General features: G+C 43.6%; 1 pseudogene; it reads right to left on the reverse strand.

Annotated features, from left to right (window-relative positions):
- Positions 1 to 26,152, reverse strand: part of LOC139565829 (conserved oligomeric Golgi complex subunit 5-like) — a 112,556-nt pseudogene that overhangs the window by 44,076 nt on the left and 42,328 nt on the right.

Below are 26,152 nucleotides of genomic sequence, written 5' to 3' on the forward strand. Positions count from 1 at the left end.
AAAGCACCCCCAGACCATCACATTACCTCCACCATGCATTTTTTCTGCGTCTCACGAATGTTCTTCTTTGTGAACCGAAGACCTCAAACTTAGAATGGCTGTCCATAACACTTTTTCCAATCTTCCTCTGTCTGTGTTCTTTTGCCCATTTTCATTTTTTCGTTTTATTGGCTAGTCTGAGATATGGCTTTTTCTTTGCAACTCTGCCTAGAAGGCCAGCATCCCGGAGTCGCCTCTTCACTGTTAACGTTGAGATTGGTGTTTGCAGGTACTATTTAATGAAGCTGCCAGTTGAGGACTTGTGAGGTGTCTGTTTCTCAAACTAGACACTCTAATGTACTTGTCCTCTTGCTCAGTTGTGCACCGGGGCCTCCCACTCCTCTTTCTATTCTGGTTAGAGGCAGTGTGCGCAGTTCTGTGAAGGGAGTAGTACACAGTGTTGTACGAGCTCTTCAGTTTCTTGGCAATTTCTCGCATGGAATAGCCTTCATTTCTCAGAACAAGAATGGACTGACGAGTTTCAGAAGAAAGTCTTTGCTTCTGGACATTTTGAGCCTGTAATCGAACCCACAAATGCTGATGCTGCAGATACTCAACTAGTCTAAAGGAGGCCAGTTTTATGCTTCTTGAAATCAGCACAACAGTTTTCAGCTGTGCTAACATAATTGCAAAAGGGTTTTCTAATGATCAATTAGCCTTTTAAAATTATAAACTTGGATTACCAACAACGACGAGATGACCTACAAGGAGGAGGTGAGGGCCCTCGGAGTGTGGTATCAGGAAAATAACCTCACACTCAATGTCAACAAAGAAAAGGAGATGATCGTGGACTTTAGGAAACAGCAGAGGGAGCAGCCCCCTATCTACATTGACGGGACAGTAGTGGAGAGGGTGGAAAGTTTTAAGTACCTCGGCATACACATCACGGACAAACTGAAATGGTCCACCCAGACAGACAGCGTGGTGAAGAAGGCGCAGCAGCGCCCCTTCAACCTCAGGAGGCTGAAGAAATTCGGCTTGTCACCAAAAACACTCAAACTTTTACAGATGTACAATCGAAAGCATCCTGTCGGGCTGTATCACCGCCTGGTACGGCAACTGCTCCGCCCATAACCGTAAGGCTCTCCAGAAGGTAGTGAGGTCTGCACAACGCATCACCGGGTGCAAACTTCCTGGCCTCCAGGACACCTACACCACCCAATGTCACAGGAAGGCCAAAAAGATCATCAAGGACAACAACCACCCGAGCCACTGCCTGTTCACCCCGCTATCATCCAGAAGGCGAGGTCAGTACAGGTGCATCAAAGCTGGGACCGAGAGACTGAAAAACAGCTTCTATTTCAAGGCCATCACTGTTTAACAGCCATCACTAACAGAGAGGCTGCTGCCAACATACAGACTCAACTCCAGCCACTTTAATAATGGAAAAATGTATGTAATCAATGTATCACTAGCCACTTTATATAATGCCTACATTACTCATCTCATATGTATATACTGTACTCTATACCATCTACTGCATCTTGCTGTAATGTATCACTAGCCACTTTAAAACAATGCCTCTTCATATAATGTTTTCATAACCTACATTACTCATCTCATATGTATATACTGTACTCTATACCATCTACTGCATCTTGCCTATGCGGTTCGGCATCACTCATTTATATATTTTTATGTACATATTCGTATTCATTCCTTTACACTGGTGTGTATAAGGTAGCTGTTGTGAAAATGTTAGATTACTTGTTAGATATTAGTGCACTGTCGGAACTAGAAGCACAAGCATTTCGCTACACTCGCATTAACATCTGCTAACCATGTGTATGTGACAAATACATTTGATTTGATAATGAGCCTCTGTTTGCCTATGTAGATATTCCATAAAAAATCTGCCGTTTCCAGCTACAATAGTCATTTACGACATTAACAATGTCTACACTGTACTTCTGATCAATTTGATGCTATTTTAAGAGACAAAAAAATAGCTTTTCTTTCAAAAACAAGGACATTTCTAAGTGACCCCAAACTTTAGAACGGTAGTGTATATATGCACACACACACACTTGTTCCCAGTGTAGAAGGTACCGAGGGGGATCTTTCTCTTTCGGCAAAACAAAATCAGGTTAATTGGTTTGGCTTGATTGGGCAGGCGCGCGCGCACACAACAGGAGTAGTGAGACCTTCTCTGTCGGTGGGGAGGTGAGAGGAGCAGTCCACTCAGTCATAATGAGCATGTGCTGCATGTGGCAGCACACACATGTCGAGTCCCAAATGGCATCTTATTTCCTACACTGTCGCGCTACAGGCCCTGGTCAAAAGTAGTGCTCTATGTAGGGAGTAGGGTGCCAATTGGGACACAACCATACAGTACAGGGGAAGAAACCACCCTACCACCCTTCACAGACCATTACTGTATTGTTGTGGTCAGGCAGGCAGCTGCAACACTAAGCCAAGACTATTACCCATACACCCTGTATCCTTATGGACACCATGTCAGATAACCTCATTAAACCAGGCAGGGAATGTAATATGCACAATGCTGTGTAACACAAACACCTGTCTAGGCTCTTGGCTTCCTTCATTGCTAGGCCTATACTTTGACATGAAAGTGATGCAATGACTGTGAGGCCGCTGTCATGGTTTCTGGACTTCTAATTTCAAGAGACATCCTGGTTAAATAAAATAGTCCGATGTTCATTCTGACCATATGAGTGTAGCCAAGGGCATTTCAATTCACTCAGCGTTACATATTCAGCCGGCCGTGCCTGCCTCTTTACAGATGGGCTGGGTCCGCAGTACTAAAATATGCATCTCTATGGCTGGGCCTGCTGCTAGTACAAGGTTGGTGTGAACTGGATCCCACACACTCACTGAAGACTTCCAGAAAAGGTACATCATCACACAGAAAACAACCATTTCTCATTAGAAGTGAGGGGGATAGCAGGCCTGGCCATATGTGCAGGCATATTCACATTCACAGCAGGGAGAAAGGCTTATTTTGGTGGTTCCAAGATTAGAAGTGTTTCTCTAGAGGAAGGTGGGCAACCATGGAGAAGAGGGCTTTGCATGCTGTGTCTCTATTTCGTTTCGGAAAGAGGCATGTTTTCATGTTTGTGGTTTTGTTCTTTCTAAACATTACAGGCATGTTTAAATGTTTGTTTTTTTGGTGTGCACGCATGAGTGTGTGAATGATGGTGGGCTGGGGGGGGGGGGGTCTCTTCCTATGACTGGTATTTGAGTGAAAGCAGCTTACAGGAGCAGTAATGTGAGCAACAGGGTGCCTAGCCATCAACACTATTCATCCTTGCAACCAGACACATACATTCACACACACAATTCCTTATACAGAATACATACCAATGACGACGACTGACTCAAACTCAGAAACATTCCTCTTTCATGTACCTCTGCTAGAATTAATAATTGAATAAGTCATCTCTAGTGATCTCTTTTATTTCCCAGAGGATTTGAGGTCAGTGGTTTAAGGCACTGCTGGGAGTAGTTACAGTGGCTTCCATGACAACCCTCTGCTTTCTACTTCATTGGTTCCTTCCTACAGACACCTGTTGGCCTGAACCACTACCCACTGTCCATACGCCCTGTTAGCTTTTACCACAGAGTGGACATTTACTCACTCACTCACTTGAAGGGTATGACAAGAAATTGGTCAAACAAAGCGATCGCTGATAAGAGGATGGGTGAGATGGTTTACACACATGCTGGTGGGTTATGGTACATGACGTTTGCTTTCCTCTACGTGTGTGTGTGTGTGTGTGTGTGTGTGTGTGTGTGTGTGTGTGTGTGTGTGTGTGTGTGTGTGTGTGTGTGTGTGTGTGTGTGTGTGTCTCTCTCTCTCTCTCTCTCTCTCTCTCTCTCAGTTTTATGACAAATGTCCAATCTGCTTTGAGGTAACAATATCAAACAACACAAGTACAAGCCTATGACATATAGGTAACTGCCAAAATAAAGGGAACACTTGAGTAAATTCTTTGAGTAAATGGGGGATACAAAGTATATTGAAAGCAGGTGCTTCCACACAGGTGTGGTTCCTGAGTTAATTAAGCAGTTAACATCCCATCATGTTTCAGGTCATCTATAAAAATGCTGAGCAGGCCCAGTTGCCCATTATTTTGCCTACCATGGCTATGTATAGAATGACAATGCCTTCATCCACAGGGCACGAGTGGTCACTGAATGTTTTGATGAGCATTAAAACGATGTAAACCACATGGCATGGCCGTCTCAGTTACCAGATCTCGAGCCAATTTAACACAGCGTTTTCCACCACCAACTTATGGAATTTCTTGTGGAAGAATGGTGTCGCATCCCTCCAATAGAGTTCCAGACAGCTTTAGAATCTATGCCAAGGTGTACTGAAGCTGTTCTGGTTTGTGTTGGCCCAACGCCCTATTAAGACACTTTATGTTGGTGTTTCCTTTATTTTGGCAGTTACCTGTATGTTGGAGGGTTAGGTACGCTTTGATGTTTGCTTCCCTGTAGCTCTCTGTGTGTGTGTGTGTGTGTGTGTGTGTGTGTGTGTGTGTGTGTGTGTGTGTGTGTGTGTGTGTGTGCGTGTGTGCGTGTGTGTGTGAGAGAGAGAGAGAGAGAGAGACTGAGGCAGCATCACAAATGACAACCCTCTGCTTTCTACTTCATTGGTTCCTTCCTACAGACACCTGTTGGCCTGAACCACTACCCACTAACCATAGCTTTTACCACGGAGTGGACATTTACACACACATGCACACACACACTCTGTGTATTTGTCAAACAAACCAATTGCTGATAAGAGGATGGGTGAGACTGTTCACACACGTTGGTGGGTTATGTACACTCTGATGTTTGTGTGTGTGTCTGTTTGATGACAACAGGTCCAATCTACTTCGAGGTAACAATATCAAACAACACAATAACAAGCCTGTGACCTTACTTGACTCTACAGCTGTCGGATTTCCTCACAAAGTTGTATTTCTAAGTTGCTGCGCGTGACATTTGTTTTAACTAGGGTTAACGAGAGGGTTGAATGCACTACATCATTCAGGAGGAAAGGAGATCATAAAAAGGGTATGAAAGTAGAGCTCCTAAAAGAGAGATGAAGAAAATAGAGGGGTGTTCGGCAGCAGAGCCAGAACTAAGTGAGAAATACATTCTAACTTCTGCAGCGTAACCAAGGCAACACCATAACAAACATCAGGAAGGCCTATTCAAGTCTTTTAGGGCTGGTTGTGTACATTTAACAGACAGACACAAAACGACCAGGAGAAAGAAGACACTTTTTAGGAGAGGAGGATGGGAAGAAGACAGAAGGTGGGAAAACGACAGAGGAGTGAAAAGGTGACAAACAAGTGCATGTAGAGCGGCGTCACAAGTGAGTCAATGAGAGAGGACACGTTGGAGAAGTTTAAGAAACAAAAATCACTTGACAAACAACACATTTAGTGTCTATTTGGACATCACAGTACGGACTCAAAACTCTACTCAGAAGACTTAGGTAACTGGCTCATTTCTTCAAGGTTGGGAGAGACGTAATATCGTCAAATATGGATATAAAATGAGGACTTCATCAATGTGCATGAAGCGCACACACACACACACACACACACACACAGAGAAATAAAGAGACTAATGAATCTTTGGGGAGACTAGCTCAGTACCGTCATATTTATGGCAGCTTAAACTTCTTGTTGTTGTTAGATGACAAACCTCTTTCCCTCTGCTAATGTCTTGAACATGAGGTAACTTATGTTTCCCCCAACATCACTGGCATTTAGTTTCCCTTGATTTGACATTCAAAAAAGAAAAAAAGTCAACATTTGAATAGATGCTGAAATGCTATTCAATATTCAAGACGTGTAACAATAGCAAATGATGCCCATAAATTATCATACATTTACCACCAACCAGACACAAATCAGTGTCTTTCTGCTCGATGAAGCGGAACCAAAAGAACAGGAAGTGGTCCTGTGCTGCTCAGTTGGAAGAGCATGGTGCCTGCAACACCAAGACCGTGAGTCGATTCCCACTGTGGCCACCCATATGAAAATGAACGCACGTATTACTAAGTTGCTTTGGATAAAACCACCTGCTATACAGCATATATCATACACTGTATTATAGAAGGAAGAAGTGTCCGACTCAGTTCATCTTCCACAAAGCAAGTGTAAAGTGGTAGAAAAATCCAGCATTTTCTTGTGGATCAGTATATATCTCCATAGAGAAAATCACCAGGTAAGCTTGTAAGGCTTGTTCTGCTCTCTTTCCACCCAGAGCTCTAACTAGAACACATTTTAACTAGTGGGCCTGGTAATGTAAAACAGAGAGGGAAAGTGGTTTTCCCAGCACAGAACACTTGTCTCCCCTCTGGTACACAGAAGAAACAGCTTCCACATCCTGACAAATTGGTCCTCACAGAACACTGAGCAACATCAAAGCAAAATACACTGAGGAAACAATATCGCTTTGTTTCAGACAACTTGGCCCGCTGCCAGATATAGCCTGTAGCTGACAGAGTGTGTGTGTGTGTGTGTGGTTGTGTACAAGCATTTGAGCGTGTGTGCGTTCTACCGCGTGTGCGTGTTCTGTCGTATGTGCATGCGCGTTATGTACACGCGGAGACGGTGAGCTAAAGAGCTCATTCCGGGATGATCTCTCCTCATTTACTGACAGGCCACACTAGGAGCTTTGAACAGCTCTGCTCTGTCTCGGTCTGTATGAGGAACAATCCCAAAGTCTCAACAATTAAATAATGAAGGGACTGTAGCATGTTGGTAGGAGGACGGACTCCCCAACTTTCTGAAAACTAGCGAAGAGACCACAGTATGTAGAGTAAAAAACAGACAGTCCCCAATCAGTCCTTCTGGGGCAATAGTTATTAACACATACACCACCACATTGTCTCTCCTTTATGGTGCCTCAAAGGTCAGCTCACAATAATGATAATGAAACCGTCACTACCATGCCATAAATAACCAGTCAAATTAAGTGTTGTAAAGTTTATGCCGGCCCACACACGATTATCATCACTCCCGTTTTCATTGTTGTCGTTTCAGTCAGTGACCTTTTTTGAAAGACAAGGCTATACTTTTGACCAGAACCTTCTCTCGTGTGTTCTTTGTGCCTTCAAACAATACAAGTCGCCTAATACAGATGTGCTCTCGCTCTCTCTCTCTCGCTCTCTCTCTCTCTCTCTCTCTCTCTCTCTCTCTCTCTCTCTCTCTCTCTCTCTCTCTCTCTCTCTCTCTCTCTCTCTCTCTCTCTCTCTCTCTCTCTCTCTCTCTCTCTCTCTCTCTCTCTGGGTGTAGCACCCAATCAATTCATTTTTTGTAATGCTCGTTACCTTGTCAGTGTTCCAAATGGCCACTATGTATTTTTACCTAAACATGCGAACACCATCAGATGGACTGAATAGCAAGCAATGCACGGGAATGACATTCACTCTCATGGGATGAGAAGTCAAAAATGACTAACTGGAAAGCCACACGCCCCATTATTACCACAGAGGCATATGTCACTATGCTTCTATGGCGCTATATATATATACACACACACACACACACACACACACACACACACACACACACACACACACACACACACACACACACACACACACACACACACACACACACACACACACACACACACACACACACACACACTGCCTACTTTGCTTGTTCGTTTAGATAGCTCATAATCCAGTGCTGTTGTCACAGTGAACACACCTATATTTTAGCTCTAATTAGCTTTAAAAATGAAAACATCTCTCTCAGCATCATGGAAATGTTGAATAGCATCAGATTAGCAATAAAACTGCTCATTTTGCTCTCTGCCCCATGGCAAAATGTTTAGAGTTGCAGTTAATTAGCTTTAAAAACAGCAACATTTTCTCTCCGCCTCATGGCAAAATGTGTAGAATAGCATGAGATTAGCTATACAACTGCAAAATGTTTCTCTTTGCCCTATGGCAAAATGTGTAGAGTTGCAAGAGAGTTAATTACCCACATTTCTGCAGGCCCACCCACCAATGAATTTCTGGCTACGCTACTGCCATGTAGGCTAATGGTTTCCTAGAAAACGTCACTGAAGGCTAATTTTGCTGTTTAAGGGAGATGTTAAATCATACAGTATATGCATGGTGACAAGACATTCAGCCAAGTGACTGACGGTCACTTGTCAACTGGTGAAGGATAGAGAAGACAAAGTTATGCAAAGGTTGTGTGTGTGTGTGTGTGTGTGTGTGTGTGTGTGTGTGTGTGTGTGTGTGTGTGTGTGTGTGTGTGAAAGCCACGCCTCAAATGATCCCCTATTTCCAATACAGTGCTCCACTTCTTATACTGTGAATACAGTCATTTGCTATTTGCTATTTGCACACAGTCTTCTGTATGACACAAACGAGAATATATCCTGGTTGTGATTGCAGGACGGGGTGTTAGGTAAGTGTTCTGTTGATCTAGCTGCAGGCCAATCAGAGCAGTGGGGTGCTGCCATTAAGAGAGGAGAACATAGAAACCCAGCTGGGATTGCACCATCACATAACAGTTCTCCTGTTCATCTCTTCATCCATCCAGAGATGACAGAGTGAAAAGGAGAGAGAGAGATATGGTTGCAAAAGAAGGAGAGGATCATGGAGAGTGAGTGAGGGAGAGAAGGAACAAGAGAGAGTGTGTGAAGAGAAAAGAAAGAGGAGAAAGATACAGAGTCGTGACAGCTGCTGTCACTACAGACAGCATGCGCTGTAGAATAGCACCTTTTCACACATTCTGTCTGTTCCTCTCACCTTTTCTATCCCTCCCTCCCTGCCTTGCTCTCTCTCTCTCTCTCTGCATGTCCTCATGTCTCATGTGGTTCTCATGACACACGCAGACACAGGCGGTCAGATAGACTCACACAGACACACACTCACGCCCAGGCTGAGGGGCCATCTGCTCCCGAGTCACCTCTGATCACGTCTATCCCGCTCTCCATCCTTTAATTCTCCGCCTATTCCCCTCTCATCTTCCCTCCATCCTCCTCTCGTGTCTCCAGATCCTCTCATCTGCTCTCTCAGAGTTCAGATCAGTAAGAGACAGGTCTAGGAATGATGTTGGTAATGGCTGGCTGACATTTCAGGACTGTGATTCTAGACCATTAACAGGCTCTGGGTTTGGATAGAAGCTCATGAAATGGCAATTTCTTGATTGTTCTAATGAACTCCAATGAGGATAAAACTGTGTCTACAGGTACAACGGGAGAGGGCTGCAAGCACATTTGTTTATGCCTTTTAATACAGAGGTTTCATACCAGTTCCCAGTGTAACCACAGCAGAAAGACAGAGTTAAGGTGCAACCAGCGTGAAATGAGCTTTCATCTTCTCGGTTTCTGGTGATTATATAACAACTATAAATAAGTCGAGTACTGTGCTGAGACACAGGCAACTAAATAGACACATAATAATAAAGATGTTTGAGGGAGAGAGTTGGGGGGGGGGTGACTGAACATAAAGACTTCTTCCAACCTATTTCCCCCCATCTTTACCCACGGCAACAGAAACAGAACGGCACCTTTTTGTGTGTATTTTCTGAGTGAGCTAAGTGAGAAAAACAAGTTGACACTGATTTCCTTCAGGTTTAGCTGGAGGGATGCACAGTCAAAGCCCATTTGTAGCATCAGACGCGACACTTCAGTAACATAAGAATGGATTTAGATTAGGACTATTCAACTGGGCCTCCATGACCACAGCTCTGCTGTTTCTCAACTGGCCCCTGTAAATCAGGGACTGATTCAGACCTGGGGACACCAGGTGAGTGGGCCTCTCTGGGCAATCAATGATAATACATCTATGGGGATTTAACGATAATACATCTATATAATAGCATCTAGTATGATTAGGCTCTGATCTAGACAATACACTACTAAAAGCGTAGGTAGGTAATCGTGTGTGTGTGTGAAGGGGAATTACAACCTACACAGATGCATGTTAACATGGTAAAAATGTATGACCTGGACTGTGCACATTGGTAGCCTAGGGCAGATTCGCTCTAATGAAGGAGAGGTGGTTACTCATCATGTGAAATCAAACTGTCCACTTAGGAAGCAACACTGATTGACAATACATTTCACATGCTGTTGTGCAAATGGAATAGACAAAAGGTGGAAATTATAGGCAATTAGCAAGACACACCCAATAAAGGAGTGGTTCTGCAGGTGGTGACCACAGACCACTTCTCAGTTCCTATGCTTCCTGGCTGATGTTTTGGTCACTTTTGAATACTGGCAGTGCTTTCACTCTAGTGGTAGCATGAGACGGAGTCTACAACCCACACAAGTGGCTCAGGTAGTCCAAGGTAAGTTGCTAGCTAGCATTAATCTTATCTTTTAAAAAACAATCAATCAATCATAATCACTAATTAACTACAAATGGTTGATGATATTACTAGTTTATCTAGCGTGTCCTGCGTTGCATATAATCGATGCGGTGCGCATTCGCGAAAAAGGACTGTCGTTGCTCCAACGTGTACCTAACCATAAACATCAATGCCTTTCTTAAAATCAATACACAAGTATATATTTTTTAAACCTGCATATTTAGTTAATATTGCCTGCGAACATGAATTTCTATTAACTAGGTAAATTGTGTCACTTCTCTTGCAACAGAGTCAGGGTATATGCAGCAGTTTGGGCCACATGGCTCGTTGCGAACTGTGTGAAGACCATTTCTTCCTAACAAAGACAGCCAACTTCGCCAAACGGGGGATGATTTAACAAAAGCGCATTTGCGAAAAAAGCACAATCGTTGCACGACTGTACCTAACCATAAACATCAATGCCTTTCTTAAAATCAATACACAGAAGTATATATTTTTAAACCTGCATATTTAGCTAAAAGAAATCCAGGTTAGCAGGCAATATTAACCAGGTGAAATTGTGTCACTTCTCTTGCGTTCATTGCACGCAGAGTCAGGGTATATGTAACAGTTTGGACCGCCTGGCTCGTTGCGAACTAATTTGCCAGAATTTTACGTAATTATGACATAACATTGAAGGTTGTGCAATGTAACAGGAATATTTAGACTTATGGATGCCACCCGTTAGATAAAATACGGAACGGTTCCGTATTTCACTGAAAGAATAAATGTTTTGTTTTCGAGATGATAGTTTCCGGATTCGACCATATTAATGACCTAAGGCTCGTATTTCTGTGTTATTATGTTATAATTAAGTCTATGATTTGATAGAGCAGTCTGACTGAGCGATGGTAGGCAGCAGCAGGCTCGTAAGCATTCATTCAAACAGCACTTTCATGCGTTTTGCCAGCAGCTCTTCGCAATGCTTCAAGCATTGAGCTGTTTATGACTTCAAGCCTTTCAACTCCCGAGATTAGGCTGTTGTAACCGATGTGAAATGGCTAGCTAGTTAGCGGGGTGCGCGCTAATAGCATTTCAATCGGTGACGTCACTCGCTCTGAGACTTGGAGTAGTTGTTCCTCTTGCTCTGCAAGGGCCGCGGCTTTTGTGGAGCGATGGGTAACGATGCTTCGAGGGTGGCTGTTGTCGATGTGTTCCTGGTTCGAGCCCAGGTAGGGGCGAGGAGAGGGACAGAAGCTATACTGTTACACTGGCAATACTTAAGTGCCTATAAGAACATCCAATAGTCATAGGTATATGAAATACAAATGATAGAGAGAAATAGTCCTATAATTCCTATAAGAATTACAACCTAAAACTTCTTACCTGGGAATATTGAAGACTCCCTTTTTAAAAAGAACCACCAGCTTTCATATGTTGTCATGTTCTGAGCAAGGAACTTAAACGTTAGCTTTTTTACATGGCACATATTGCACTTTTACTTTCTTCTCCAACACTTTGTTTTGCATTATTTAAACCAAATTTAACATGTTTCATTATTTATTTGAGGCTAAATTGATTTTATTGATGTAGAATACTAAGTTAAAATAAGTGTTCATTCAGTATTGTTGTAATTGTCATTATTACAAATAAAACCTTTATTTTTTATTTTATTTTATATATTTTAAAATTTAAAATCGGCCGATTAATCGGTATCAGCATTTTTTGGTCCTCCAATAATCGGTATCGGTATCGGCGTTGAAAAATCATAATCGGTCGACATCTACTACACACAGACACACTTCTATCTTCATCACAGTGGGCCGAACAGAACGTGGCCCATTACAGACTACGGAGAACAGACACAGGCCCAGATTATCCTGTTATGTTCTCACCTGGGCTTTACAGGCACAGTTCTTTATTATGGTCAAAATCATTCCATTCTGGTCCCCGGGTGAGACTGAGCAGACTGCCTATAAGCATCCCCCCTAATCTCTTCTCTCCTGACCTCCCTCCCCCCCCCTCTCTCCCCAGAGTCTCTGAAACAGGACACCGTCCCCCTGAGAATACAGCTTTCTGGGTCACGATGACAACAGACAGGATTTACACACTCTGCTGTGTGTGTGTGTGTGTGTGTGTGAGAGAATGAGGTAGCGAGACACACTACAGTTCAGAGAAACAGAGTAGTTTGTAATGAATAAGAAACTCACTTCAGATTAAAGATGAGGAGATTAAGCATTTAAAACTCTCTCTACCTCCATCCCTCCCACACTCGCTCTTTCTCACTGCCCGTCTCTCTCTCCCACTCTTGTCTGAGCTGCAGTTTTGAGAAGTCTGTCTGCCTGTCTGTCCGCTGTACTGCATAAGTAAATATCTCACAGAGGGAGAGAGAGGCCTGCTGCTTGTCTGATAACAATCTGACCTTGACACGTTCACCTTGAATCCCCCTCTCAAAACAACCCTCCACCCTCCTCTGTCAGCTATTCTTCCCTCTTCTCTGGTGAATAACAAGTAGAGCACTTTACTACATTCTCAACATCAAACCATAATAATGCTTGACGAATTAAACAAATTACCGTGTGCGGGGAATGTAACGGTACAAAGAAAAAAAAACTGGAAGCAGAGTTTGACTGTTTCAAGGGCACCCACACACTGCACACACTGCACACACAGCACACACACGTTCCTAACTTCCTACTCCTTCAGAATAATACCTCCGTAGAACTATATCAGTCACCGACGCACAGGTACAGGTACTCAAGCAGTTGGAGGTGGCTGTTCTCCATTCCTGTCAGCCTCGGTCTACTGTAACCGCTATATAGTGCACTACTGTTGACCATATATAGGGAATAGGGTGACATTTGGAACGCAGCCTTCATCTTTTATCTGAGCTGCCTTGATAAGAACCAGGGACTGCACAATATAGCGTGCCACAGTGATGCTCTGACCAAGCAGACACACATCTATGTGCCTCACTCTCCAATTGCCAAGCCAGGCCTGAAATCGCAGGAGAAGTCAATATAAATATTAGATGATTTATTAAGCAGTAAAAACAAAAAGACAAACAGAAAGTCCTTGAGGGTTTGACTATTCTCCAGAAGAGTTTTCATCTCTAGTATAGGCAGGACGGAGGAAGGATGGGTGGATGGATGGATGGGTGGAGGAATAGGGTCTAAATTTATCAGGCAAAAAGCTGTGTCCCCCTCGGGAGGTTTAGTAGAATAAAAATGAACAAGAGAATTGTGTTTTTATGGCTAGGACGAAACAAAAGAGGGCAATAATTGGGGGACTATAAATAAATGTTTCATGAAATATTTACACACACACACACAGGTGAGAGGACACGAGGAATCATGATAGGACTAGAAAACCAGAAACCTCAATTTCCCTGGATTTCACAGCATCCGGCAACAGGAGTCAGTTTGTTTGGCCTTGCAACACGATCACATTCCAGGTCACGATGTAAAAACATTTTCACGTAATAAATCATTTTGGAAGTAAAGTAACCTTTTTAATTTCTATATGTACTAGAAAGCTAAGTGTTTGTTTCTTGGGCTTCAGGAATGTGACTGAAAAAGTGCCCCAGGACTTGAAAAATAAAACAATTCAACTGATTGAAAGTATAAGGGGGATATCGAGGAACAAATTCCGTGGTCAAGGCTAGGACGGAGCCAGTGCAATGAGTGGAACTTACTCAGGGGTTCAAAAGCTCCTATCAGACCAAGAGCCTAATTGTTCTTATGTAGTTCTTTATGAGTTTTAGTTTGGAAAACTATCTATTTGCAGAAGCGACAGTTACAGCGATGGTAAAAACAGCTTTATTGCCGTAGCAACATCAGGGAAACTGGGCAGAAGGGAGGAGTGCCTCAAATACAGCAGTCCTGCAACATCTTTCATTTTAGCCTCTCATTCTCCTTAATTTCCGGCCTCAACACGTTATGGAAAGAGATTAACTGTATAGGAAGCTCTGGGGACAGGTCGTCTGGATACTGGACAGCCAATAAATTGCCAGATGCAAACAGATTATCATATTTAGCGGGAAACAGTTCTTGAGGGCTTGAACAGAAAAGGAAAGGGTGATACATATTCAGTTGTACAACTGAATGCCTTCAACTGAAACGTGTCTTCCACATTTAACCCAACCCCTCTGAATCAAAGAGGTGCAGGTGCTGCCTTAATCGACATCCACGTCTTTGGCGCCCGGGGAACAGTGGGTTAACTGCCTTGCTCAGGAGCAGAACGACAGATATTTACCTTGTCAGCTCGGGGATTCAATCCAGCAACCTTCTGGTTACTGGCCAAACGCTCTAACCACTAAAAAGTGGTTAGTGATTTTCGTTCATACTGGTGAACCAGAGTTTGAGTTGTGTGGTTGCAATATCAACAGTCCCTGATCTCTGGTGTATCTTTGCATGCATCAAAATGAGTTTAAATTGTGTGAAGCGCAATGGACATATAAAGCATAATGTCTCAGGAAAGACTGTCTGGGTTGGCAGTACTCAGTATAAAGAGATGTAAAGAGAGTAAATGTAAATATATTTAGGCCAAATTTAATTTTGATTTAGGCCTAAATTAGTTTACCTTGAATATTGCAGCACATTTGTGTATACTAGCCAGACAAAACCCGCTGAGGTCAACAATAGTGGCTGAATTTATCCTCAAGCCTACTACTTTCTTGTTCATTGTTAGGCTGATGTGTAATTTTCATAAAATGTTTATAAATAGCACATAAATTGCAGATAGTACACTGCATAATGAAACAATCCCTTGTGAGTTGGTGTTTTGAGGGTGGACTGACTATTATTGGCATTAATGCAGAGAAACTGCGTTACGCCAGTGTTCCAGGTACGATATAAATACAGGGCTGAGGCCAATCGAGGTCGGACCAGGCGAGGACAGTGTTATTTTAGCTGCCGAGCGGTGCTGTGAGGGTCAGTATCAGAGATGTATTAAATTCAGAGCCTTAACCGACTGCAGGCCGTGTTTCCCCAATAGCCGTACGGGGGGTGGACCCTGGCCTCCAACTCAAGGCTTCCTGTCTAATATAATGTGAGTTTCCTGCCAATCATTTCTTATTAATAGTACTGTAGCCAACCTGCTCGCTGGGGTATGGGCTGACAAATTACACTTAACCTTGGAGAACTCCTAACATTTCCAGTAATACATTTTTAATAGAAGGTTAATATTGATTCAACTCTATTAAAAAAGCATTCTCTCCAGTATCCGTTCGGTGATTCTAAAAGTAGATTTTAAATCTGAAACTGTACACTGACCAACAGAATGAGAGAGACAGAGAGAGAGAAAAAGAAAATAACAGAATTCTTTAACCAGGGGGCGGGGCCTTCGCCAAGGATGCAATCTGAGCCCTGCACTCTTCAATATTTACATCAACGAATTGTCCACTATTCTAGAAAATCCTCAGCACCTGGTGTTAATTTCCACAATTCAGAGGTTAAATGCCTGCTCTTCGCAGATGACCTATGCATGCTGTCCCCCACAGCACATGGCCTACAGCAGAGCCTGGACCTGCCAGAGCAGTACTGCCAGACCTGGGCCCTGGCAGTAAAACCCAAAAAGACTAAAATAATGATTTTCCAGAGAAGATCCAGATCTCAGGGAATTAAACCAAAGTTCTCAATTGGTGCAAAATATAGAGAGTACTACACACACTACAATTACTTAGGTTTAAAAAATAAGCTCAACTGGACACCTTAATGATGCAGTGAATGAACTCAGGGAGAAAGCACACAGGGCATTCTAAGCCATTAAAAAACGAATTCAAATTGAAATACATATTAAAATTGTGTCATTGAACCAATTGCACTTCATGGCAGCGAGGTGTGGGGTCCACTGGGAAAACAAGATTTCACGAAATGGGACAAACACCCCCATTGAAACCCTGCATGCAGAGTTATGTAAGATTCTCCTACATGTCCAGAGGAAAACTACAAACAATGCATGCAGGGCAGAATTAGGCCAATATGCACTAATAATAAAACTCAAAAAAGAGCAATTCAGTTTTGGAAACATCTAAAATACAGTGACCCCCTCTCATATTATTACCAAGCCCTGCAATGCCAAGAGCTGAGCAAATAAAAGAGTCCCCTCATCCAGCTGGTCCTGGGGCTGAGTTCACAAACCTGTTCTACTAACACACTGAAGGCTCAGGACCAGAACATCCAATCAATCAGAATAAACCAAATTACAACAGTCAAAACAAAACGACATTGCTTATTGGGAAACACAAGCACAAGCAAAATGCAGTGCTCTGGCCCAAAATCGACAGTACACCGTGGCTAAATATTTGACCATGGTTACTGATCAAAACCTTGACAAAGTACAGGCTCAGTGAGCACAGCCTTTCCTATGCAGGGAGTCAGGTTTTCCTGTGTCTACCCTTCTCAATGGCAAGGCTGTGCTCACTGAGCCTGTACTTTGTCAAGGTTTTTCTAAGGTGTGAAACCACTACACCACAGCAGAACCTGAGACAGAGCTGCATTTCCTGACAAAATGTCAAAAATACATTTTAAACCCTTATTCAAGGTGTCAAAGACCTCTCTGATGGGGGAGAATGCGGAGAGCTGTGGGTTGGCAGCGCATTACATTGCTGCCTGCCATAAGATGAGGGACAGTGTCTGACAGACCAACCAACCTGCACATGTCCTCTATATTGCTACTGTTAAATAGTTATTTTGACCCTTGGTTACTGTTGTTACTGTTGTCCCGTTGACAATATTGATTATTTTAATTTTAATATTGTAAATATCCAAACTAAGCTTTGACAAAATGTACATTGTTACATCATGCCAATAAAGCAAATTTAATTGAATTGAAATTGAGAGAGAGAGAGCGAGAGAGGTGGGTGGAGGTAGAGCAAAAGAGGGAGAAGAGAGAAAGAGAGATCGAGAGAGAAAGTTTGAGAGGGAAGAGAGAGATAGAGGGGGGAGGTATAGAGAGCAGGAAGAGCGGTAAAGAGAAAGAGGGGGAAGAGAGGCTGAGGGGGTAGAGTGAGAGATAGAGGGGGTAGCGAAAGAGGGGGGGATTGAGAGAGAGAGGGGTAGATTGAGAGAGAGGGGGAGATTGAGAGTGGGAGAGGGGGGGGAGAGGTAGAGGTAGATCAGTGATGACCATCTGGTCCTCACAGTGAGGTGTGCTACAGGCCAAGCCATCTCAGTGGGCGTCGTCACTGGAACTCAGCGTCAGCTGGGCCACACCGGGTCATATATTACCCAACGGAAACCCATCTTGGGCCTGCTTGTTTAAGGCTACAGTGAATTCTCGTTTTGGCCAAATGGCAAAAAATGTGAAAACTATTTTGCATTTTCTTTGTAGACTAATCTTAAAAGCTTAAAAGAAATCGCGCTATGCCCTCAGACGAACCATCAAACAAGCAAAGCGTCAATACAGGATTAGGATTGAATCCTATTACACCGGCACTGACGCTCACCGGATGTGGCAGGGCTTGAAAACGATTACGGACAACAAAGGGATACCCAGGCGTGAGCTGCACAGTGACGCAAGCCTACCAGACGAGCTAAATGGCTTTTATGCTCGCTTCGAGGCAAGCAACACTGAAGCATGCACGAGAGCGCCAGCTGTTCTGGATGAGTGTGTGATAACGCTCTCGGTAGCCGATATGAACAAAACCTTTAAACAGGTCAACATTCACAAAGTCGCTGGGCCAGACGGATTACCAGGACATGTACTCAAAGCATGCGCGGACCAACTGTCAAGTGTCTTCACTAACATTTTCAACCTCTCCCTGACCACATGTAATACCTACATGTTTCATGCAGACCACCATAGTCCCTGTGCCCAAGGAAGCGAAGGTAACCTGCCTATATGATTACCGCCCCGTGGTACTCACGTCGGTAGCCATGAAGTGCATTGAAAGAGTGGTCATGGCTCACATCAACAGCATCCTCCCGGGAACCCTAGACCCACTCGAATTCGCATACCGCCCCAACAGATCCACAGATGACGCAATCTCAATCGCACTCCACATTGCCCTTACCTGGACAAAAGGAACACCTATGTAAGAATACTGTTCATTGACTACAGCTCAGCGTTCAACACCATAGTGCCCACAAACTCATCACTAAGCTAAGGACTCTGGGACTAAACACCTCCCTCTGCAACTGGAACCTGGACTTTCTGACGGGCTGCCCCCAGGTGGTAAGTGTAGGCAACAACACGTCTGCCACGCTGATCCTTAACACTTAGTCCCCTCCTTTATTCCCTGTTCGACTGCATGGTCAAACACGACTCCAACACCATCATTAAGTTTGCAGACAACACAACAGTGGTAGGCCTGATCACTGACAACGATGAGACAGACTATAGGGAGGAGCTCAGAGACCTGGCAGTGTGGTGCCAGAACAACAACCTCTCCCTCAATGTGAGCAAGACAAAGGAGCTGATCGTGAACTACAGGAAAATACGGGCTAAACAGGCCCCCATTAACATCGACGGGCTGTAGTGGAGCGGGTCAAGGGATTCAAATTCCTTGGTGTCCACATCACCAACGAACAATCATGGTACAAACATACAAAGACGGTTGTGAAGAGGACACAACAAAACATTTCCCCCTCAGGAAACTGAAAAGATTTGGCATGGGTCCCCATATCCTCAAAAGGTTCTACAGTTGCACCATCGAGAGCATCCTAACTGGTTGCATCGCTGCCTGGTATGGCAACTGCTCGGCATCTGACCGTAAGGCGCTACAGAGGGTGGTGCGAATGGCCCAATAGAACACTGGGGCCAAGCTTCCTGCCATCCAGGACCTACATAATAGGCGGTGTCAGAGGAAAGCCCATAAAATTGTCAGAGACTCCAGTCACCCAAGTCATAGACTGTTTTCTCTGCTACCGCATGGCAAGCGATACCGGAGCGCCAAGTCTAGGACCAAAAGGCTCCTCAACAGCTTCTACCCCGAAGCCATAAGACTGCTGAACAATTAATAAAATCGCCACCGGACAATTTACATTGAACCCCCTCCCTTTTTGTACACTGCTGCTACTCGCTGTTAACTATCTATGTATAGTTACTTCGCCCCAACCAACATGTACAGATTACCTCAACTAACCTGTACCCCCGCACACTGACTCGGTACTGGTGCCCCCTGTATATAGCCTCGTTACTGTTATTCTTACTTTTTATTTTAATCTACTTGGTAAATATTTTCTTCTTCTTGAACTGCACTGTTGGTTAAGGGCTTGTAAGTAAACATTTCACAGTAAAGTCTACACTTGTTGTATTCGGCGCATGTGACAAATAAAATTTGATTTGACTGTGTGTGTCCCCTACCTGTCTCTCCATGCTCTGCTCCTCTCCTGGCCTGGTTCTCCAACTCTGCTGATCAGCAGCACGTCGTTCTCGATCACGTCGATACCAGATAGATCCACCCCCTGGGACAGGTAGTCTGCAGAGAGAGACAGGAGAACAGGGTGTTAGAGGGTGTGTGTGTTAGAGGGTGTGTGTGTGTGTGTGTGTGTGTGTGTGTGTGTGTGTGTGTGTGTGTGTGTGTGTGTGTGTGTGTATGCTTATGTACACCTTCAGACATTTGCCTGAGATCTAGAAAAACACCCTCCGACATTTGACAATATGACATTCAGCATTCAGCGTGATTTCTTTTTCATTTCGATAGAAAACCACAGCCTCCTACAATACAGTCTTCTAGAGTATTGATTTGAGAAGAGAGGAAGAGAGAGGAGAGTGAAAGTCAAGGGGAAAACATGACAGGCTAACTAGGAAGAAGCACACAGCTGTTTACATCGGAAACAGGTTGAACTGCAGACAATAGGAAAAGTAGCAGTACATGTGGACTTTTAAACATGCGTGTGTATATTAGTGTGTGTGTGTGTGTGTGTGTGTGTGTGTGTGTGTGTGTGTGTGTGTGTGTGTGTCAGCCAGATAGAATTTGTAGATAATTGGCCCTCTTTCTGGGACTCACCCACAAACAGGACCAAGCCTGACCTGCTGAGGAGTGACGGACTCCATCCTAGCTGGAGGGGTGCTCTCATCTTATCTACCAACATAGACAGGGCTCTAACTCCTCTAGCTCCACAATGAAATAGGGTGCAGGCCAGGCAGCAGGCTGTTAGCCAACCTGCCAGCTTAGTGGAGTCTGCCACTAGCATAGTCAGTGTAGTCAGCTCAGCCATCCCCATTGAGACTGTGTCTGTGCCTCGACCTAGGTTGGGCAAAACTAAACATGGCGGTGTTCGCCTTAGCAATCTCATTAGGATAAAGACCTCCTCCATTCCTGCCATTATTGAAAGAGATCGTGATACCTCACATCTCAAAATAGTGTTACTTAATGTTAGATCCCTCACTTCAAAGGCAGTTATAGTCAATGAACTAATCACTGATCATAATCTTGATGTGATTGGCCTGACTGAAACATGGCTTAAGCCTGATGAATTTACTGTGTTAAATGAGGCCTCACCTCCTGGTTACACTAGTGACCATGTCCCCCGTGCATCACGCAAAGGCGGAGGTGTTGCTAACATTTACGATAGCAAATTTCAATTTACAAAAAAGAAAATGAAGTTTTCGTCTTGTGAGCTTCTAGTCATGAAATCTATGCAGCCTACTCAATCACTTTTTATAGCTACTGTTTACAGGCCTCCTGGGCCATATACAGCGTTCCTCTCTGAGTTCCCTGAATTCCTATCGGACCTTGTAGTCATAGCAGATCATATTCTAATTTTTGGTGATTTTAATATTCATATGGAGAAGTCCACAGACCCACTCCAAAAGGCTTTCGGAGCCATCATCGACTCAGTGGGTTTTGTCCAACATGTCTCTGGACCTACTCACTGCCACAGTCATACTCTGGACCTAGTTTTGTCCCATGGAATAAATGTTGTAGATCTTAATGTTTTTCCTCATAATCCTGGACTATCGTATTTTATTACGTTTGCAATCGCAACAAATAATCGGCTCAGACCCCAACCAAGGAGCATCAAAAGTCGTGCTATAAATTCTCAGACAACACAAAAATTCCTTGATGCCCTTCCAGACTCCTTCTGCCTACCCAAGGACGTCAGAGGACAAAAATCAGTTAACCACCTAACTGAGGAACTCAATTTAACCTTGCGCAATACCCTAGATGCAGTTGCACCCCTAAAAACGAAAAACATTTGTCATAAGAAACTAGCTCCCTGGTATACAGAAAATACCCGAGCTCTGAAGCAAGCTTCCAGAAAATTGGAACGGAAATGGCGCCACACCAAACTGGAAGTCTTCCGACTAGCTTGGAAAGACAGTACCGTGCAGTATCGAAGAGCCCTCACTGCTGCTCGATCATCCTACTTTTCAAACTTAATTCAGGAAAATAAGAACAATCCAAAATTTCTTTTTGATACTGTTGCAAAGCTAACTAAAAAGCAGCATTCCCCAAGAGAGGATGGCTTTCACTTCAGCAGTAATAAATTCATGAACTTCTTTGAGGAAAAGATCAAGATCATTAGAAAGCAAATTACGGACTCCTCTTTAAATCTGCGTATTCCTCCAGGGCTTAGCTGTCCTGGATCTGCACAGCTCTGCCAGGGCCTGGGATCGGGAGAGACACTTAAGTGTTTTAGTACTATATCTCTTGACACAATGATGAAAATAATCATGGCCTCTAAACCTTCAAGCTGCATACTGGATCCTATTCCAACTAAAAAGAGCTGCTTCATGTGCTTGGCCCTCCTCTGTTGAACATAATAAACGGCTCTCTATCTACCGGATGTGTACCAAACTCACTAAAAGTGGCAGTAATAAAGCTTCTTTTGAAAAAGCCAAACCTTGACCCGGAAAATATAAAAAACTATCGGCCGATATCGAATCTTCCATTCCTCTCAAAAAAAATTGAAAAAGCTGTTGCGCAGCAACTCACTGCCTTCCTGAAGACAAACAATGTATACGAAATGCTTCAGTCTGGTTTTAGACCCCATCATAGCACTGAGACTGCACTTGTGAAGGTGGTAAATGACCTTTTAATGGCGTCAGACCGAGGCTCTGCATCTGTCCTCGTGCTACTAGATCTTAGTGCTGCCTTTGACACCATCGATCACCACATTCTTTTGGAGAGACTGGAAACCCAAATTGGTCTACACGGACAAGTTCTGGCCTGGTTTAGATCTTATCTGTCGGAAAGATATCAGTTTGTCTCTGTGAATGGTTTGTCCTCTGACAAATCAACTGTACATTTCAGTGTTCCTCAAGGTTCCGTTTTAGGACCACTATTGTTTTCACTATATATTTTACCTCGGGGATGTTATTCGAAAACATAATGTTAACTTTCACTGCTATGCGGATGACACACAGCTGTACATTTCAATGAAACATGGTGAAGCCCCAAAATTGCCCTCGCTAGAAGCCTGTGTTTCAGACATAAGGAAGTGGATGGCTGAAAACTTTCTACTTTTAAACAAAACAGAGATGCTTGTTCTAGGTCCCAAGAAACAAAGAGATCTTCTGTTAAATCTGACAATTAATCTTGATGGTTGTAAAGTCGTCTCAAATAAAACTGTGAAGGACCTCGGCGTTACTCTTGACCCTGATCTCTCTTTTGACGAACATATCAAGACTGTTTCAAGGACAGCTTTTTTCCATCTACGTAACATTGCAAAAATCAGAAATTTTCTGTCCAAAAATGATGCAGAAAAATTAATCCATGCATTTGTTACTTCTAGGTTAGACTACTGCAATGCTCTACTTTCCGGCTACCCGGATAAAGCACTAAATAAACTTCAGTTAGTGCTAAATATGGCTGCTAGAATCCTGACTAGAACCAAGAAATTTGATCATATTACTCCAGTGCTAGCTTCCCTACACTGGCTTCCTGTTAAGGCAAGGGCTGATTTCAAGGTTTTACTGTTAACCTATAAAGCGTTACATGGGCTTGCTCCTACCTATCTTTCCGAGTTGGTCCTGCCGTACATACCTACACGTACGCTACGGTCACAAGACGCAGGCCTCCTAATTGTCCCTAGAATTTCTAAGCAAACAGCTGGAGGCAGGGCTTTCTCCTATAGATCTCCATTTTTATGGAACGGTCTGCCTACCCATGTGAGAGACGCAGACTCGGTCTCAACCTTTAAGTCTTTACTGAAGACTTATCTCTTCAGTAGGTCATATGATTGAGTGTAGTCTGGCCCAGGAGTGTGAAGGTGAACGGAAAGGCTCTGGAGCAACGAACCGCCCTTGCTGTCTCTGCCTGGCCGGTTCCCCTCTCTCCACTGGGATTCTCTGCCTCTAACCTTATTACAGGGGCTGAGTCACTGGCTTACTGGTGCTCTTTCATGCCGTCCCTAGGAGGGGTGCGTCACTTGAGTGGGTTGAGCTACTGACGTGATCTTCCTGTCTGGGTTGGCGCCCCCCCTTGGTTTGTGCTGTGGTGGAGATCTTTGTGGGCTATACTCGGCCTTGTCTCAGGATTGTAAGTTGGTGGTTGAAGATATCCCTCTAGTGGTGCGGGGGCTGTGCTTTGGCAAAGTGGGTGGGGTTATATCCTTCCTGTTTGGCCCTGTCCGGGGGTATCATCGGATGGGGCCACAGTGTCTCCTGACCCCTCCTGTCTCAGCCTCCAGTATTTATGCTGCAGTAGTTTATGTGTCAGGGGGCTAGGGTTAGTTGGTTATATCTGGAGTACTTCTCCTGTCTTATCCAGTGTCCTGTGTGAATTTAAGTATGCTCTCTCTAATTCTCTCCTTCTCTCTTTCTTTCTCTCTCTCGGAGAACCTGAGCCCTAGGACCATACGTCAGGACTACCGGGCATGATGACTCCTTGCTGTCCCCAGTCCACCTGGCCTTGCTGCTGTTCCAGTTTCAACTGTTTGCCTGCGGTTATGGAACCCCTACCTGTCCCAGACCTGCTGCTTTCAACTCTTAATGATCGGCTATGAAAAGCCAACTGACATTTATTCCTGATTATTATTTGACCATGCTGGTCACTTATGAACATTTTGAACATCTTGGCCATGTTCTGTTATAATCTCCACCCGGCACAGCCAGAAGAGGACTGACCACCCCTCATAGCCTGGTTCCTCTCTAGGTTTCTTCCTAGGTTTTGGCCTTTCTAGGGAGTTTTTCCTAGCCACCGTGCTTCTACACCTGCATTGCTTGCTGTTTGGGGTTTTAGGCTGGGTTTCTGTACAGCACTTCGAGATATTAGCTGATGTACGAAGGGCTATATAAAATAAACTTGATTTGATTTGAGATGTTCTATGCAGATGAGTTGATCCAATTAACCCCTCGGTAACATTCATTAAGACCTTCCCATGGCTCACACAAACACCTTCAGTCCCTTCTACAAACGATTGTGTTAAAAACAATATACAGTTGTATCTTTCTGTTACAAAAGTTAATGTGAACCAGCGACACAGGTGGGGAAAGCTTAAGCTACCATTTCAGTGCAATCCAAAGGAGAGAGCGGGCAGGCAGATATAAAAGCTATTTTGGGTGTAATTATTTGTCTGTTTGTCTAGACTCCCTGCTCTGCATTGAGCGCTGTGCTCCCCAGGGTGAGAAGTCAGTTAGCAGACTGGCCAGGGAGAAGAGATTGGACAGCAGAATATCTAATCCAAAGACAATCCACTCACAGACACAACTAAAATACAAATCCATAGTATGCTGGGCCCTGTGTGCGTGTGTGTGTGTGCGCGCACGTGTGTCAGGCAAGGAGTGTGTGTGGGGCAGCCCCCAGGGCCGGCCCTGGGCATAAGCGACATAGGCGGTCGACCACCCCCCAAAAAATCTGTATGTATTATTATATTTTGGGGGGGAACTAAGTCGGGGTTTCAACTTACTGTCGAGCGTTAGAATAGTAGAATACACATATTTCGAAATTTGGTTGTGCATCAGCGATTTCCATCTTGTTATGTCAGTCACTCAATTAGCTGGGTAGACTAACTTACCAACAGAGTCATTTATTTTGGTACTGTCCATATGTAGCTTGTTTTTGGTCACAGGTACAGGAATGGCTGAAGAATTGCAACATTTACCTAGAGCTAACTCTGCAGATAGCACTACTGGGTGATCTGAAAAGTGATAGTCAATTGATCAATAATATAATAATACTTTTAGCAACAACAAAACATTTTACAATCTGTAGAAACTATGAGAATAGAAAGATTGCGAACTTTTGTGAAACATCACAGCACTGTTGTATATAGTATGTATAAGCTGGAAGTAGGAGCCTAGGTGTTGTTGTTCATGAGTTTACTCCAATTAGGGGAGGGGTGTTAGTAGAAAATAATAAAGGAACATATATTTTAAAAAGATATGTGTATTATATGTTTGCATATTTATGTACAGTACCAGTCAAAAGTTTGGACACACCTACTCATTCAAGGGTTTTTCCTTATTTTTCCTATTATGTAGAATAATAGTGAAGAAATCAAAACGATGAAATAACACATATAAAATATAGTTGTTTAACACTTTTGGTACTACATTCCATATTTGAGATTCTACAAAATAGCCACCCTTTGCCTTGATGACAGCTTTGGACACTCTTGGCATTCTCTCAACCAGCTTCATGAGGTAGTCACCTGGAATGCATTTCAATTAACAAGTTTGCCTTGTTAAAAAGTTATTTTGTGGAATTTCTTTCCTTCTTAATGCGTTTGAGCCAATCAGTTGTGTTAAGGTAGGGGTGGTATACACAAAATGGCCCTATTTGGCATAAGACCAAGTCCATATTATGGCAAGAACAGCTCAAATAAGTAAAGAGAAATGACAGTCCATCATTACTTTAAAGACATGAAGGTCAGTCAATCCGGATAAACATTTCTATAACTTTTAAAGCTTCTTCAAGTGCAGTCGCAAAAACCATC

The sequence above is a fragment of the Salvelinus alpinus genome, chromosome 37, assembly GCF_045679555.1.
Source record: "Salvelinus alpinus chromosome 37, SLU_Salpinus.1, whole genome shotgun sequence".
Classification (NCBI taxonomy): Eukaryota; Metazoa; Chordata; class Actinopteri; order Salmoniformes; family Salmonidae; genus Salvelinus; species Salvelinus alpinus.